The sequence below is a fragment of the Myotis myotis genome, unplaced genomic scaffold, assembly GCF_014108235.1.
Source record: "Myotis myotis isolate mMyoMyo1 unplaced genomic scaffold, mMyoMyo1.p scaffold_m19_p_4, whole genome shotgun sequence".
Classification (NCBI taxonomy): Eukaryota; Metazoa; Chordata; class Mammalia; order Chiroptera; family Vespertilionidae; genus Myotis; species Myotis myotis.
In genome coordinates this window covers 120,201,078-120,214,065 of record NW_023416346.1, presented here as the reverse complement: position 1 = coordinate 120,214,065, position 12,988 = coordinate 120,201,078, and the positions used below count along the sequence as shown (strand labels likewise).

Here is a 12,988-nt window from a genome sequence, read left to right as displayed (position 1 = left end):
CACACGACAACTTGCTGCACATTAAAGCTGCTAAACTAAATCGATAAGCAAAATAATTTATTTTAAATCTCATCATATAAATTCAATTTATATGATGAGATGCCAGAACAAGTAAATTTTGATTATGAATCCTGGCAAGATGCACGTGTACTTTCATAAACTGAATAATGTGACTTTAGATGGCTTATTTAAAACAGATTTTGAGTAGGTGTTTAAAAATCTGGATAATTCTTTTCATAACATTTCAGCATTTGTGAGACTTGTCTTAGGTATTTAGGATAGAACTACAGATATTCACTTATTTTACTTCTGATAAGTACTTTTAGCCATTTTCATCAACTTGTGGAGGGATTTTTGGTGGAGCTCCTGGAAGAAGGAGGGGGAAAACTGTTTAAAGACATTTTATTTGTTAATTTATCAAGTAAATAAACATTATAAAACAGATACTATTCTAAGTAATTTACAAATTTTAACTTATTTAATCCTTATAATAGCCCTATAAGAAAGATGCTGGTTCTATACCCATTTTAAAGATTAGGAAGCTGAAGCACATAGGTTAACTAAATAGTAAGTGGTAGAGCTGGGATTTGAACATTGGCTTTCTGCCTTCTGGTCAGCACACTATATTGCACCTCAAAAAATAGCATAATTTAGTAGAAACCCAACAATGATTCTAGTAGTCTCAACCATGGGTAAAGCCCAGTCTACATGTGGAATATATATTGACTAATAATAATACTGCCACTGTCACTGCTAATAATGGCCAACATTTACCAATTGTGTACTAAGTTTCTATGATAAGAACTTACATACATTATCTCATCAAATGTTCATATTGGCCCTTGTGAAGTTGCTACTATAATATTTATTTTGCAGAACTGAAACAGAGCTTACCTTACTCATGGTCACACAGCTCGAAAGTAGCATACATGAAAGATGAGTCTAAGCAATCTGGCTCCAAAATTCACATTTTTAGATGAATAAAGCCATTTTTGTTCTTAAGGGTGTTACCATCTATTAGAAAAGACAGAGCCATTACTATACAAAGATGAAAAATATGTTATGTTTTCAGCATATAAGCATTTGTATTTAAGTTTTTCTGCAGTGATAAACTTCAGTTTGTCTAATAGATACATTGTTTCAGCATGATGAAACTAAAACAAAAGAACAGTTAATCTTAGTGGTAGAAAGCCATCTCTGAGCTAACAACCACTTTCTCCATATTTTGACTACATTAACCTAGATGACAGTCATAGAACAATATGATTTGATCTTTCTCCTCACCACCGAGCATATAGATGTTAGACATTCATTCTAAATACTATTGTATTCGTATTTGTATTCTCTCTGATTTCTATGGGTGACTTGATTCATTCTAGAGTGCTAATGCCAACGTCACAGTAGCACTGGCAAAGCCCTATATGCGAATACCCTGGACTGAGAAAAGTGTTTCTCACTGGGCCACTTCACTAGAGCAGTGATTCTCAAAGTAAGGGCTATCTTGGGCTAAAGGCTCCTGGTGGCTGAGTCTTGATGCAGGAATAAGAGGTGTTATCATTACAAACCCCATAGATGTTAAAAAAATAAGTCAATACTAAGAGCAATTCTGTGCATATAAGTTTTTTTAATATATTTTCATTGATTTCAGAGAGGGAGAGGGAGAAATAGAGATAGAAATGTCAATGATGAGAGAGAATCATTGATTGGCACACCCCACACTGGGGATTGAGCCCCCAACTGAACCCAGAACTCTTCAGTCCACAGGCCAACACTATCCACTGAGCCAAACTGGCAAGGACTGTACACATAAGTTTAACAGTTTAAAAAAACAATTCCTCAAAATCCACAATCTACCAAAACTCTCTGAAGGCCAAGTAGATTATCTAAGTAGTCCTATAACAACTAAAGGAATTTAATCAAGAGGCTTCTAAAAAATAAGTATAGAAATACTGAAAAAACAAGCATACCTATAGTACCAATGCTATTGTATTGGTTGAGTGCAGAAGTAATGCATTTGGCTTTTATTATTTTGTTTTGTGGTGCTTTTAAAGTGCTGGCAGCCTGAAAAATATTTGATGTATAGGACTCTTAAGAGACTGATTAAATTCATAAATTGTATTAATTGTGAAAATATTGTTTCAACATTTGAAAACTCTTGTTTTATAACTTTTTGAAGTTTAATAAATTAAGCATTATATAATCAAAATAAAAATATTCACTAATACACTGTCACTTTTGCAAAAGATTTTTGCTCACACTGTATAAAACAGATTATTGATAAACTGAAGCCAGTCCTTTCCATTTCATGTTTGAACAAATGTGTCTCATTCTGCTAGTTTCTGTTCAAATAATGGCTGCCAGGAAGCAAAACACAAAATCTGGCTTCATTAGTGATTCATCATACAAAACAGGACACAGAAGAATTGAATTAGGAAATTATTCCGTTGAAATTTATTAAATTTAAATCTTATTACAAATTCCTTGTTGCCTTTGAGAAAATAAAATTAAGCAGATTCTGATGAGAGGCCTTGGCTTGGTTGATAAGGTCAATAATTACAAACTATTTGGGGACATACCTGCACTAACCAGAGAGGTTAGAGTAGCACCCCACCCCCATTCTCTATCCTGTTGTAGACCTGTATCTCCCAGCTTTATAGCCTCAGAAAACTTCCTCAAATGTTGTTAGCAATAGGCCTTTTTTGCTCCTATATAATCACTCTACCAATATTACCTCACCACAACTTATTTAATGAAATATCTCAAGTTTAATAAAACTCCAGGTAAAATTAATTTACCACCAGAACTCTTTAAAGCCTCTTCTCATTGAAAGACCATAACCTATGTCAAATTATCTTCTTCACTCTAACTCCTCATATATATTACTCCCTTGACAGCATCCTTTAATTTCACAAAACTATAATCCTATTGATTTGTTGTGTATGTCCAAATCTCATCCAAAGATTCCTCTTGGTAAACTACATGCCTGGTCTCTTAGCCCAGATCTCATATGAGAATGAAGTTTAAGTCACAATCATTGACTACTTTACATTCTAGTTTCTTGAAGATAAATTTTCCAATAACAATGTTAAATTGTTTGAGCCTTCGTGTACTCTTCATTGGTTTTTGGCTCAGATAGCAACTAGCAGTGTCCAAAGTGCATGAGCTCACCCTAAAGTCTCAATTCTAAGTGATGTTGCTAAATTTGTTTCTTAACATCACAAGTATCAGGCTAAGCCAAGAACAGAATCCTAAGTCTGGAACCCAAAATAATATGGAATATTGAGAAATAGATCAGTGTTTCAATCCCTATTCTTTAAATGCAAATGGTTTTAGGTTAACTAGATGCAAGCTTTCATGCCACAGGAAACAGGAGAGTAAGTTACTTTCTCATATATTATTTTATTATTGTAACTTTGGGGTGGCCTGAAGAGACAGTGGTTGTTGTATCTAACCACATCCAGGTAAAAAGGCTGAACGTTAAAGAGAAATGTCTTTTCTAAGATTCTTCTCTAAGATGGCCAAGAATAATATTGTAGTTTTAGAACATGGGCTTTATGTCAGCTCTATGAACCTAGACACATTTCTGAACCTGTTTCTCATGAGTAAAAAGAGGATAATAATTCTTACTTCACCTGGCTATTTTAGAATTAAATCATACACTGTGTGTATAAAGTTTTTCCATAATGCTGGGCACATAGAAACTATTCTTAACACCATATAGGAAAAAAAATTAGCCCTAGCTGGTTTTCTCAGTGGAAAGAGCGTCAGCCTGTGGACTGAGATGTCCCAGGTTTGATTCTGATCAAGGGCACATACCTGGGTTCGGGCTCAATCCTCTCAGGGTGGCGGTGTATAGGAGGCAGCCTATTACTGATTCTCTCTCATCATTGATGTTTCTACCTCTCTCTCCCTCTCCCTTCCTCTCTGAAATCAATAAAAATATTTTTTTTAAAAAAAGAAATTAATTTGTGTGCGTGGAAGGAAATTTACTTCTTGTGAGCAAATGAGGGCGCCTTCTAGGACTAAAATATGTCATCATTGGTTATTAATGAGAATATCAGTTTCAGTTCAGTCAGGGAAACAGGCACTAAGTGATATGGAATAAAGGACTAGTTATTAATCAATTGAGGTGCTAGTGAAGATTTCTCAGCAGAGCTGGTGGTCATGAAGAAATTTTGTTGTGAAGCCAGAGAGAGCAAGACAAACTAGAACCATGAGCACAAACTGGGACCCTGCCTCCAACTTTAGTGACAAAGCCGGAGCCCTCCACCACAGAGATTCACAGGCTTCCTGTTTAGGACTTAGAAGAGCTGAAGAAGTTGCAGACTCTGCTATTGACCCATTCAAAAAAAAAAAAAGGCAAGAAAAGTGACAATATGTGTTAGCTGCAGCAGTGACTGACACCGTACACTGACTTTCAGAGCATAACACTGCTGCTTCACTTGTGTTCTCCAAAATTCACGCAAAGTTATGTTGTGGCCAACCCTAACTAGAACCATACAGGAAAGGGAATTCTGAGAAACAGTTACAGCTTTGGTAAGTTGGCACAGTAGGAAATCACCACATTGAGGTTTCCCTTCTTGTGGGCACTACCAGATAAAATCTGCTTTAAAAATTATCTAGTGTTGGTTTATGAGGATCAGTGATAAAGTAAAAAATTCTAAATTATAAATTTAGACTGGATTCAAGGTGAGCCTACCTGTAGGAAGTTATCATCCCTATAGCCTATTTATTTAATTTCCCAAAGCATATATTAGAAAATATATCTTCACATTTTATTTTATCTTCAATCAAGAGATTGACTAATATAAGTAATAATTAGGATAAAATGTATAATTTACCTAAGAGGTTTCTACTGAATAAAACACATTAGAAAAATATTTAAAGAATTTCTTTGCATACTCTGAGGAAGAATACCAGAAGACTATATGCCTAGACCATGTTACCTTAGCTAAATGCTGAATCTCCTTGACTTAGTTGCATTTTAGCATCATGTCTTTAATTTTTATCAGACAGCTGCTACAAAAAACAACCATATGAAATCTACTTGTTTGCTATAAAAATATTTTCAAATATATTGTATTTTCTACTCCCTTGTGCCCCCCATATATCCTATATAATAAAAGGGTAATGTGCAAATTGACCTTAGTGGTGGAATGACTGGAAGCACCGGTCACTATGATGCACACTGACCACCAAGAGGCAGACACTCAACACAGGTTCTGTGCACTCCCACAGAAGGAGCTCCACTCAGCCACAAGCCAGGCCACAGTCAGACATCCCCCAAGGGCTCCCGGGCTGCCAGAGGGATGTCTAACTGCCAGCTTAGGCCCGATACCCCGGGGAGTGGGCCTAAGCCGGCAGGTGGACATCACCCGAGGGGACCTGGAATGCGAGAGGGCACAGGCCAGACTGAGGGCCCCCCCCCCCCCGCCGAGTGCACGAATTTTCGTGCACCGGGCCTCTAGTATTTTTTATAAAAGCTTTGGCTCCCTGTTATGACAATGTATATAAAGTATCCGGTACAATGGCTGGCACTCTGGTAGTACACAAATATTCTTAGCATTCTTCCTACAACCATACTATCAAAATGTCCTCACCAGGGAGCTGAGAACAAGCCAAACCTAAACTAGGTGCATTTGAGGCAACCAGTTCTGAAGAAATGGCAGCATACATCAGGCCTGCAGAAATCTCATTTTTCATAACTTAAAGTGCTTATTCTTGTGCACTTTTCTCATGCCATCTAAAATGACAACATGATGATTTGATTTTTGCTGCAAACAGAATTTTTTAAAAATCCCATCAAGTTATTTTTCCCCTTCTATTAGATAAAATAAATTTTGCTCTTTTAGTTTTAAAATCATGCCCTACTAGATGGTTTGATGTAGAAGAGAAGTAAGAGTATGATTTATCTCTCAATTATTTTATTATAAAATGCATAAATGACTTTTGAAACTTTCTAACCTTAACTTTTAAATTTATCCAGTATTCTCTTTGAGATATTTTTCTGTTCAGAAAAAATATCTCCAGATCAACAAAACTACAGCAAAACTAACAGATGTAGAAATATTTGAAGTGGTTGTCTTATATGACTGTCTATTTTGTGTTTGTCTACTATATCGTAACAAAAATCTCAGAATAAGAGCTTGATATAAACATACTCTTAGCCATAAAGGTATTTAGATAAAAGCTAGCATTCTTGGAATGAATTACATTGACATGGCAAATATTCCATGATGAGAAAATATGTAAAATATATCACAGCAACAAACTTAAAAATAAAGGTAACCCTCCCCCCCAAAAAAAACTGTTTTGTTTTGGATTCTTTTAAATAAAGCTATTAATTCAGTAGCCAGAAAAAATAAATAATTATGATTTAGTCATATGATTGCTGAGAAAATTAGCATGTAATATACAGTGACTCCATTTGAGATTCTTTGTTTTGTTTGTTTGTTTTTATTGTTTAAAGTATTCCATTTGAGATTCTTAGGTTTTGTTCTTTCTTATATTCTTTTTATATAATTTGTTTCTCTGCTTTCTTTTACATATCATTTATTTTCTTGTCATTGAGTAGCCTTGCAGAGGCAAATCTAGTTCTTTAATTTTTTTTCTGGTCTTAAACGTTTTTTTGTCACAAATGATGGGCAAGCCTACACTGATTTCTCTGACACCCAGATGTCGACAGTTTGTCAAACAGAAGTGTCAGGAGCAAGGAACTGCCCTAGTTCTGCTTTTCATCTATTTGAACTGTCTGCCTCTATATGTAAATCTATATTAATTGCACACATTAATCAAGCACCTCAAAATAACTGTACCTCATATGGCTGGTGATAAGTTGTTCCCATTCCTGGAGGAGCTTAAAAATATACTAACTCTGCCTTTCAATAAATAATTTAGCATTAAGTGTTAGATTAACACTGATTATGGGTATAAACATTAATAATTGGATGCACATTGGTAACTAGCCGTTTTCCCCTTCAATTTGAAGTCAGAATCATGTACAGTTAATGCTCTAAGAGCATTTGGTCCAAACCCCTATTCTTGCAGATGAGGAAATTGAGGTCAAGAGTAGTTCAGTGACTTTACTACAGTCGTAGAGCTGGAATGTGGACTGGAATATAGAGAAATAGAAGTCAGGTACCTGATTCCTACTACAGTGTTGCTCCATGCTACTGTGTATGCCATTCTTGCTGAAATATAAACATTTGAAAAGTATCACTCTAGCTGGTGTATTGAGAATAGACTGGAAGGGCAAGAGAAGCAGGGAGACAAGATAAGATCTGGTCAATTCAAGTGAGATATGATAGTGGCCTAGCTAAGAACTAAGTATAAAGTGGTGAGCTGAGCAGATGGTTTCTGCCTTTGTAGAAACTAATGCAGCAGTTAAAAACTACTTGAGAAAGTAAACCAAATAATTTAAGGCATTACATAATTATCAGGAGTGTAACAGGTGAAAAATTGCATAACGTGATGAATCAGATACAAGAGATTTCTCTTCTGTAAAGAATTAGTGGAGAGGCAGCCTCGCCTTATTTGGATCACTGATTTCCTCATCAGTATTGACATAGGGTTTTTTAATTGCACTGAGTTCAATTAACACTGTCAATAGGTTTGGAATAAAATGTGATTGCAGCCCCATCCTTGCCTACCTTGACTGAGCCTTTTTACTTTCTTTACCTTGGTTTCTATCACATTTGCAAAATTAAAATGCTAACATGAACCTTCTTTGCATAAAGGTATTATGATTAATAGTTGCCCCAAAACCAGCAAATCTTTTTAGCCCACAGAGTAATATAACATTCTAATTAAAATAAAATTGAAAAAAGCATGAAAATTGAAAATTCTTAAGATGTTACTGGTTTGAATTATCTCCATTAATATAAAGGTGTTATCTTTAATATCTTTCTGTTTTATAAAATCCTTTCTTTCCACAAGCAATGTAGTTACATCATATGTCATGATAGGGCTTGCATAAATAGATGTCTTCGTGTCTGAAGCAGTTTTTCTTTTTTCTCACATTGTTACTATGACTACAGATACTTCCTTGGGAGGCAGTATTACACAGAGTGGGTAGAAGAACAGGTTCTGTGATTGGCAAACCTGGATTTGAATTTTGACTCTGCCACTACCTGTGTGGTCATGAGCAAGTTGTTTATGCATTCTGTATCTCAGTTTTTTGCTTCTTTAAACTGGGATTGATGATAACAACTTTAAGGATTTATTATAAGGATTAAGATAAATAACTGATATAAAGTGCCTGATACTTTGCCTCAGTAAATTATAATTATTATGATTCAGGAATGACAGTACCTGTTTCCCAAGGATGGTGATTTGTGTTACCCTTCTTAACTACTCCCCACTAATCACTCCTATTCTTCCTACTTTACTACTTCATAAGAAAAATGGAATCACCTTATGGGATCTTGTGTAAGATTCAATCACCTCCTTCCTTCAGAATCTGATCTGCATGATATACTTTTTTTAAAATGTATTTTTATTGATTTAAGAGAAGAAGGGAGATGGAGAGAGAGATAGAAACATCAATGATGAGAGAGAATCATTGATAGGCTGCTTCCTGCACACCCCACACCTGGAATCAAGCCTGCAACCTGGGCATGTGACCTGACCAGGAATCAAACCGTGACCTTCTGGTTCATAGGTTGAAACTCAACCACTGAGCCATGCCGGCTGGGCATGAATGATATACTTTTGATGAAACATTGACTCTATCTAACCTAATGAGTTTGACTGACCTTTGCTATATTCCCCTCAATTACTGCCTTTGTGTTCCTATTTGACTGCTAATTTATTAGCATGATAATTGTTTTTAAACACATGCTTATTTATTTTTTAGTGTGTTTGCAGTCATTTTCAGTCAGTATAAAGTCAGGTTAACTTCACTGAGAGAATCCAGAGCAAGTTCACCCCACTGTACTGAAAGACCCGGTGCGAATACAGTGCCTCATCCTCATCCCCTGAACTCAGAGTTTCTCTCTCATGCAACACAATGGGCAAGGCCACCACCAACAGCAAGTTCAAGTCTATACTGCTGTTTCTTGTAAATGGAAGAGTTCTTGATTTAATATTTTACATTAAATATATTTAATATGCCCATTACTATCTTACCCTACTTGCTCATACTTAGACTTCTTTTCTGCTGATACACAATAATTAGAAAATAAGGGAAAATACCTTCCTTTGTGAAATATTTTAATCTTAAATATTTTAATCTTTTGTTTATTTGTTTATTAAAAAATTAAATATGTGGAAATAACTGTCATTTCTCCCAAGTGTTTCAAATTGCTAAGCACCCTCTTTTCTAATGCATAAGGAATAAGCGATTGGTTTGACTAGTTACTGAAGAAATCTTGAAACTTTGCAGAAAATTTCAGTAAGAGGAAGTTCTATATTGCAACAAGAGAGTATTTTGATTGCAAATTTTTCCATAAGTGTGGCAATTTGCAACTTGAGAAGAATTTAATAGTAGCTGAGCTTTCAAAATGAAACACAGAAACTGTCATTTTCTTCCACAATTAAAATAAGTGCTTCTGAAAGTTTCAGGATAAGAATGACCCAAATTACCCTCCCCCATACTTCCTCAACCAGAACAGAGGGGAATGGAGTTTGAACAGAACATCTGTGGACAAAATGAAAGACAAATGGTCTTTTCAGGCAAATGTCTGAAAAAGGGATCTTTTATAGCCAAACAGAATACTATTGCATGCATCGCCATGGTTAAGAAGAGGATCAACAATACTTTCATAATGGCTTTTTATTTTAGCACATTCTATTTTTATGGATAAAATTATGATTTCAACACATCTATTCATAATTCATCATATAATTATTTGCATAAATATCTTTTGACACATATTTAATGTATTTTAGCCAGCCACACCTTGAATTCAAATTTGAACTTAAGTGCACTAAGACAATTCCAATGCAAGTAATATTAAGGGAGGTTGGATAAAAAGGAACTTTTAATTATCTACCAAAACAAATGACCTACTAAAAAAAACAGAACTTTCAGTAACATTCTGTACATGGATTACTGGACAAAAGACACCTGGCTTGTTTGTTTTCTACTGAAGGACTTTTTTCAGGTTAAAACAATCAGCTAATTAAGACTACATCCTATGCTCTTTATTGATGGTTTACTTTTATTCATTCAACCAATATTTATTGAGCAGATCTACTCTGTGCTAGGCCCCATTTTAGGCAGAAGTTAAAATAATGCATGAAATAGTTACAATTCCTCTTCTTTCATACAGTTACATTTGGAAGAGGATCAATGAGAGTAAACATCCATCACTCAGTATGAATAATTCCTTTATTACGACTAGTAAAGACAACATACAATTATAAATTTGCACCTCAGGGACACTTAATCACACTGTTGCTGGGATGAGGAAACTTTCACTGTTAGGAGCTTATTTATACAGGTATGAATAGTGGACAGTTTCTAATATAAGTTTGTAAGGAATCTTTTGAATAATGAGGCTATTTCAGGGGTCCCCATGATCACCCACATGTTTGATGATTTGCTAGAAAAACTCATAAGACTCAACAGAGAGTTCTACCCACAGTTAAGTTTTATTACAGTGACATAGCAAAGATATACAATCAGATCAGTAAGGGAAAAAGACACCATGACAAACAACTGGAGAAATTGATGTGCAGACTTCCAATGGGTCTCTCTCTCTCTCTCTCTCTCTCTCTCTCTCTCTCTCTCTCTCTCTCTCTCTCTCTCTCCCTCCCCCTCCCTCCCTCCCTCCCTCCTTCTCTTTCCCTCTCTCTCCCTCTCCAGATCATACACAGTGCATTCTCCCTCAGCAACAAAAATGCAGCAGTCACATATGTCAACTTTCTCTGCCCAAGCAACCCCAGTAAAAAACCATCATCCAAGGATTTTCTTGGATTATTCACATAGAAACCCCTTGCCCAGAATGTGCTAAAATTAAAGGCCATTATAAAAATTCCAGACCCCCATAAGGAAAACAGGTGTTTAGTACCTAGCTGGGCAAAACCGCCTTATCGCTTAGGGAAGCTTTATGTCAGTACTAAAGGCCCAGTGCACGGATTCATGCACATTGAAAGGAAATTAATTAGAAGAAATATTGTAGAGGCTGCGGAGGGACCGCAGGAGATTGGCTGGCCAGGGAGGGACTGCGGGAGGGATCCAGGACATGTCAGGCCTGTCTCGCCCAGTCCCGATTGGCTGGACCCAGCAGCAACCTAACCTACCAGTCAGTGCATCTGCCCCCTGGTAGTCAGTGTGGGTCATAGCAACTGGTCAAACGGTCCAACAAATGGTTAGACACTTAGCATAATAGACTTTTATTATATAGGATAGAGAACTGTTTACTAGCCAACTTTCCAGATGAGAACTGTTTACCAGCCAACTTTCCAGATGTCAGCCAAGGGTTCACCTTGCAAGCAGGCCCTTGTAAGATAGTAGTTTCAGGCCTGCAATAGTAACTCTTTTCTGCACAAAGACCTATTTCCTTGACTATAGTTTTCATTGTTTTTCCTATTACTTTCAAAAGCATATAATTCAATTATATGATTTTAATTAATATAATTCAATTATAACTTTCATTTTAGAAAATGTTACATCACTTAGAAAAATAATGAAATCTCTTTTAAGATAATTGCATTGTAATATTTATGATATTTACAAAAGATATCTAAGGCTTTGCTTCTTTGAATGATGGATAAATCTATATTTTGTGCCTAGTTCCTAGGTTTCAACAATATGTACACTGATTATACTCTGTAATAACAATTAGTATGAGAATATATTTATAAGGAAAGAAAAGATAATCCTATTAAAAAGAAAACCTGGAGAGCATAAAATATGTTTTAGTGTAGAGTTTAAAGTAGACTTCCAGGTTTTAAAGAATAGCCTGCAAAATGCATAGGAGGTATATTATATAACTCAATTATTTCAAGCTGTCTGTTATCCATGTAGCTTCCTAAAAACAAACCACCCCCATCTTTGTCATTTTTAAAAATAATGAACTGTAAAATCATAATGTTACTTGCAGAAACACAAAAGGAAAAAAAGAAACCCAATCAGTAATTTTACAGCCAAACAATTTAGGGAAAGTAACTATATGTAAATTAACTATACTTAAGCACACTAGCCTGAGTTATTATTTTGAAATAAAGTACACTCAAGAAAATCAGCACAGTATAATGTGTTTTATCTTTTATGCTTTCTTTCCAAAGTTGTAAATTTCTTTAACCATGGATCCTGCAAAGTTTTTCACACACACGTGTGTGCACTCACACACATATTGCTTTGACACATGGGTGATTATTTATGGGTTACACTGTATGGCAGCAAATGATCTGATCCTTATCTTTAGGACTAGTATCCATTCATAATATTATATTCATGAAAATTAAGTTAACCACATACAAATGCAAGAAACCTATTATGAAAGTAGAGCATTACTCTGTTATTTTATGAGCAAAGATTCTAAATAAGAAAGTATATCACAGAATACAAATGTATTATATAAAACCAAGACTAGCGAATTTTATGTGAACAAACTTAAATTGCCTCATAGAAATACCTTTGTAAAGAAAAAGAAGAACCCGCTACCTGAAATTCATTTGAAGGATTTTCTGTGAATTAAAATTACACATGAGATCTCTGTACTCTGTTAGCTAGCTAATCATATGAACATAATTAACCTTATTACACCAATAAACAATATAGCTTAGTAGACTGACTGGAACCAGTGATTTAGTTGAAGACTAGAGCAGTCAATGCAGTTGTGGGTTTTTCTATTAAGAAATTAAGCTGTTCTGGCATTTAGCATGGAGTAAACAGATAGACAGATTTTACTGAGATGGTTGTTTAGCCAGGCAAGGAATGCTGGGAGCATGATTCAAGGGAATTACTGTAGCGATGTCCTATGGAAACCAAGTGGAAGAAGAGAAAGGCACAAAAGTGTGGTGATGTCAATGAATTGAATAC

General features: G+C 35.4%; 1 protein-coding gene across 5 annotated transcripts in view; it reads left to right on the top strand.

Moving 5' to 3' along the window:
- CNKSR2 (connector enhancer of kinase suppressor of Ras 2) overlaps window positions 1-12,988 on the top strand; it is a 253,350-nt gene that overhangs the window by 168,282 nt on the left and 72,080 nt on the right. The window lies entirely within an intron of this gene.